Source organism: Trachymyrmex septentrionalis, unplaced genomic scaffold, assembly GCF_001594115.1.
Source record: "Trachymyrmex septentrionalis isolate Tsep2-gDNA-1 unplaced genomic scaffold, Tsep1.0 scaffold138, whole genome shotgun sequence".
Lineage (NCBI taxonomy): Eukaryota > Metazoa > Arthropoda > Insecta > Hymenoptera > Formicidae > Trachymyrmex > Trachymyrmex septentrionalis.
The window spans coordinates 259,417-265,589 of NW_017304522.1; the positions used below are offsets into that span (position 1 = coordinate 259,417).

General features: G+C 36.9%; 1 protein-coding gene across 5 annotated transcripts in view; it reads left to right on the forward strand.

The window, feature by feature from the left end:
- The window catches only part of LOC108745347 (E3 ubiquitin-protein ligase CBL-B), a 58,145-nt gene that overhangs the window by 1,480 nt on the left and 50,492 nt on the right, over positions 1-6,173 (forward strand). The gene's annotated exons all lie outside the window — the stretch shown is intronic.

A 6,173-nucleotide genomic window follows, 5' to 3' on the forward strand; every position in this document is an offset into this window, starting at 1 on the left:
GTTTTGGTTATATCAATAAGTACAAACAAAATGCATTTTTATCATTCAAAATTCTGGTTATCGCAATTGAATTTCCATTTATCTCGACTAGGTAAATATTTGATAGGTTCGACTGTAAGAACATCTGATTCGTATCTTTGTGGTTGTTGAATATATCGGATTTATATAGTCAGATTTGTTTTCTAAACTCGCGAAATGTCCGAGATTGCGCTGTACTTTTAGCCAAGATTCTAGAAAGTCATTCTTCGTGATATATATATTTTAGAGATTTAAACTAGAAAAAGGAACAGAAAACCACTCTGGTTATTGCTTCCTGCAATGTTACTATAATAGAAAAACACCTAAAAACGAAACATCTTTTTGAGTTCGTATCAGACTAGAAACTGACAATGAGATTAAAGTTGAATTTGACCAATCAAAGCAAAACTAAGGCCCAGTTCCTGAGTTCCACCAATGTAAGATTAACTTTATTAACTCCGGTTTAATTTACTGTTTATTTTTTTTTAATTAATTAAAAAAAGATGAATAGTAATAAATTAAATCGAAACAGCACTTACTGGGTGCGTTCCAACATATTTGGCGCTCATAACGTTCGTGAGCATTAATTATCTTTATTTAACATTTGATAAACAATAAGGATCAAATGATTATTCCATGAGCGATATGTTAGCGTTAAATGGAACGCACCATCTTTTTCTAATTAATTAGAAAAGAACAATAAATTACAAATTTGTTATAGTAAAGTTAATCTTACATTGTGTGTGTGATGAAACCGAGTCTTCATAAACTAGACTTAATATATTTCTTTTTTTTCTGATTGGTCTTTTAATTTTAATTTGAATCTCTAATGGGCTTTAAGCCCTTTGGTAGACAAGTTCGCCGCAGTTACATGGTCATCGAACAGCTCTCTTTAGATCATAAATGTCAAGGCAACTTGATATGGCATACTGAAATAGAGATTCAGAATTTGAGAATTGTTAGACGCGAAAAATGATACTTAATTCTTGCTTTGACAAACACTGCCAATTTTTTTATATAATAATCCGGCTCCTGGGATTAAAAAATCTCAAGATCACTTGCATTTTAAATCAGAGTTGCAGAAAAATTTAACTCCTATTGCAGATTTTGCAGCACAGAGTTTGAGAATTCAAGAATTTGTGTTAAGCTTGAAGAACAATAAAAAATCTACCTTTTGTAGGCATTGTTAATTTTAGCATAAGTTAGTTCCTAAGATCGAAAGAAACTCGAGATTATGATACATTTTTTAATCAAATCTTAAGGAAAATTCATTCTCTCTGCGAAAAGTTTTGGAGCACAAAATGAAGTAAAAAATGGATGTGAAAATTTGCAAATTATTAAAATTGGAAATTATAAATTATAAATATGTTAATCTTGATTTTATAAATGTCGTTTCGTATATATATCTCTGTTCTCAAATTAAAGTTTAAAGAAAATCGATTTTCCCCAGAAATTTCGCAGTCTCCTATGATCTTAAAATCCAAAGATTATCTTGTTTGGGAAGATGATACTTTTATCTCAGCAAACGTTCTCAACTTTCGTGCAGCGAATTTGACTGTGATGATCGCGATGGATTCGAAGTTTCCACTACGTTTATTCATCTGTTTCGTTGAGCTGCACAAGGATGCTGCATCGTGAATTCTTCACTGAAAATTCCATTTTCGTCACTGGACTATAAAAAAAAGTCCTCAATACTAGAATTCCAGAGGGGGAAGGGGGATAAAGAGAACTTCTGTTTCAATATTTTATAAGCACTGCTAATTTTTGTGTAGGACTATTTGAAACTTTGCTCTTCGCAACTTGGCCTTTCACCAGAGTTCAAAAAAAGGTTCATCGACTTCCCTGAGTGAATGAGTGAGTGAATGAGTGAATGAGTGAGTGAGTGAGTGAGTGAGTGAGTGAGTGAGTGAGAAAGAGAGAGAGAGAGAGAGAGAGAGAGAGAGAGAGAGAAAGAGAGAAAGAGAGAGAGAGAGAGAAAGAGAGAGAGAGAGAGAGATAGAGATATTTATAAAGTTCTTCCAGAATTAACATGGTAATGCTTTTGCTTCGAGGTAAACTTTCCTAAGCTCTGAAGGATTTAAGGAGATAGTTTGGTTGTGTCGTATTATGTGGGCGTCCGGGTCCTCTGATATACTCGTCGCGTACGTTTCATCGTAACAAATTTATCGACTTGAGGTAGACAACGAATCTTTCCCAGAGGAGGAAACCCCGATCGGAAAACCAACGGCAATATCTCGCGCCAAGTAAATAGATCCTCCTATCACACCTCCGCTCCGGTGCAATATTATTACGCTCGCTTATTTCATGGTTTCTTCATCTTCCTCCTTTTCTCTTGACTTTTCTCGACCTTCCCGACTTCCCGTGGCTTCCGCCCATTTCCAATCATACACAATTTGTGAAATGAACTAACTCCTGCATGTGTCGCATGTCCGTCCTGCATGTGTCGCGAGACTTTCTTCGGATGAATGTGCACAAAAAAACAAATAATAAAGCCCATGGCACATATAAGAACGTAAGGCCGTAACACGTAAGCAGTAAGCGAATTGGCCAATCACAGTAGAGACGGTAATGTCAGTAGCGAATTCAACGTTACAATTTCCTTACTGATTACGTCTTACGATCTCACGTTTTTTCATGTACTCCCAGCTTAAAGGTGCGCGAGCGGAGCTCGCACGTGCGCACAACTTAACCTAAAATCATGCACATCGCGGGGCGAGGACAGGGGAAGAGGCGTAAAGGATTAGGAGGAGGAAGTGATAGAAAGAAAAACAGGGAGCTCACGATTGGTGAATGAGCGAGACGACACCGCGCGGGCGGACATCTATCGTTGATATTGACATTATTATCGTACACCGAAAGCGGGACATGTGTCGGCTCGTGTGTAATCGTGGGTTCTCTCTAGAGAATGCGTTTTATCGACCGGAAGTCGGGCGGAGCATAAGGTGGTGGTATATCGAGAATTTTTGCGCGCATAGAAGAGAGAGAGAGAGAGAGAGAGAGAGAGAGAGAGAGAGATAAAAAGAAAGGCATATATTTTAATCCTGAGGTAGATCCTCTGAGAATATAATACGAATGCAATGATATTTTAGGTCTCCTCTTTGATGCAGTTGAATACTCGTTTTACTTAAATAAAATACAAAATATAATTTTACTTAAAATAAATTTATATTACTATTGGAACTATTGAAGTTTGGCGAAAGCTAAGGTCTGGTTTTTTAGCAAAGTATTTTTTTTTCTTTTTCTCTCCAATGTGAAAAGAAAAAGAGGACAGATAAACCGTCCAAGAAGTTAAAATATAAAAAAGAACAAGTCTCTAGAAAGAAAGCTTTAGTGTTGTGCCAGCGATAAAGAACAGACCTATTATTATATGTTAACGCAGATTTAACATAACTGGCAGAGTTTCGGTTCTCTCTCAAGAGTTCAGGACCCTACTCTGCTCCAGTAGAGTATCTAAAAACTAAGGCCGATATTCAGAACGCGTTTTTATCTCAAAAATTCTACAGTATGCGTAACGTAAATTATAGCATGTTAGCGCGCTAACATCGTAAGCGCGTTCTGAATATGGGCCTAAAAGTTTCCAAACAAATTCTGATGATTAAGTGCAAAATATCTATCAAAGGATCCATCTACGCGTTTTCATTATATTGTCGCTATATTTGTTACAATCTTCTTTATTTTAATCGTCTAAATCTGGAAGAAATATAACAGAGTTTTATCTTCTTGTAATTTTGTTATTTTCAAAATTATCTACGTTATATTAACAGGCTGCCGGAATTAACAGTCCAACAAAGTATGATTAAAAGTCATTAACGTTCGGCTAGTTCCATCGCGCTTTGAAAATTCTTCGTATCTCGATATTTTTGTCCGGAAAAACCAATAACTGTATTATGTAAGAGCTCCTTTTCCCTCCCTGTTTTTTCTCGAGATCATCTTATGAGCGTTAGTGTTACTTTCATAAAGTCAGAGGAGAGGAGAGGAGAGGAGAGGAGAGGAGAGGGGAGGGGAGGGGAGGGAGGAGAGGAGAGAGGAGAGGAGGAGGAGGAGGGAAGGGGTGTGGTGTATCGCGCGCTCTGATGTCAATCGCATGTGTTTGATCTACAACGTTGCGATTTAATGCATTCGGCGGTAATAAACGAAGAATGCTTTATCCGGTCGGACTCGCATTTAACCATCAACGTCGTCGGCGCGGCGACTGCAAACTATCGTCGCGCTGGCGCGCGCCCACACGCATGGCACGCATACGTATAGGCACACAAAGGACAAAGGCGATTGCCCCTTCCTATAGTGTCTCTCCCTATACCGCGTCGTGACACGTTGAAACGATAAACGCACTCTCGGCTGCGTGTATGCGGAGCGGCGTGCAAGCCGAGAAGTAGCAGATACCGCTACATTAGCATAAAACAACTTCCGGTGTGATTCCACCGCTGGTTCCTGGAGCGTTGCGGGAATACGCTCGGGCTACAAGTGACGTCCGGCCATGTTCGGGTTCCGTTACGAGTTACAATTATCGTCACTGATGTTTCGAAGCCGTTTATCATCGTATCGCATCGCACCGTTTGCCCGCGGACATCTAGGAGTTGAATGGAGGAATCCTTTATATGTACTTCGCAACACTTGTTGTGAAGTTAGTACTTCAACAAAAATTAACATTAAAATTACATAAGTAGTCCTGATTGGAAGGCCTATGTTATTTTGAAAAAACTAAATCTCGTGCAATTAAAATTTAGCCAATCAGAAACGAATTAAATTTAAAATTAAAGTTATCTTACCGGTCGAATTCTAATTTTTAATTTGCAATCTTCAATTTTTAATGTATGCGGATTTAAGGCTTCCAAAATTTACTGTCAATGTTGAAAATTTATGGTGCATGTAATTGTAAAGATTTTCAGTGCGCTCTCTCTCTCTCTCTCTCTCTCTCTCTCTCTCTCTCTCTCTCCCCCCCTCCTTTCTTCCTCCCCTCTTCCTCTCTCTCTGGCAGTGAATTTTGGAACATAGCATTAGTTTCTTCAAAATGAAGCGGGAATTAGAACTATAGAATTTTAATGTTCAAGTGCTAATTTTACATGCGTCTTATGGTGTCAAAGTCTTACGATGAATTCAGTCATACTACATTAGATTAATGAGGTATGTGAAATTAACACCCTAACTATAGTACTCAGGAATTCTGATTAGAGTTCCTGTTTCCTTTTAACGAGACGAAGAGTTCTATATAATTTATAACAATAGTTCCACTTAATAACTATTTTTAAATAATTTTTAAAAATAGAGTGCTAACTTCTTATCGAAAATCGAAATCGAATAGTTCTAAGTAGCCCAACAGCTTTATTTCGTGAATACTTAGAGTTCCTGACGCATAAAAAAAGTTTTTAAATAAAAAAAAATTAAAAGTTTTTGAAAAATCAATTTTTGATACAATAGTTTTGATTAGAGTTCCTGCTTCCTTTTAACGAGACGAAAAGTTCTCTATATTTTTTAACACGAGATTTGCTTAATAACAATTTTTAAATAATTTTTTAAAATGGAGTGTTAATTTCTTATCGAAATTCATTTCATATCACTTGTGCCGACAGTTCGTTTATGCACAAGTAAAAATTTCAGAAACAAAATCACATTTGTCTACGTGTATTATTGCCTACATGTATTAATACCTACATGAATTATTGCTTATAGCTTGATTGCCTACAAGCACTTTTGTGCACAAATAAAAATTTTAGAGACGAAATCACATTTGCCTACATATATTATTGTCTACAGTCAGTGTCATATTAGCACTAGAAACTAACCTAGGCTATATCTAGGGGCGGCAAGTTAAATGGGAGGCGGCATTTTTTGAAAAGATGTTCTAAAAACATAACCATTTTTTGTCATACAAATGATTGAGAAAATTTTCCATTACTTATTAGAGATTTGTTCGTATTGCATTCCACTATGCTCTTATTATAGTTCTTACAAGCGCATTGGGTCAAAAAAACGTATATATTTTACGGCAATAATTTTTGCGCAAACGAACTGTCGGTAAAAGTGATGTAGGCAATCGATTTGTAGGCAAAAATTTCCCTGTCTCAGAGCAGAAGAATTTCCCTGTGTCAGGAACAGCAGAAATCTTGATTCAGCCCTGCCTACAAGCACTTTTTCGTACAAATATCTCTTAAAAA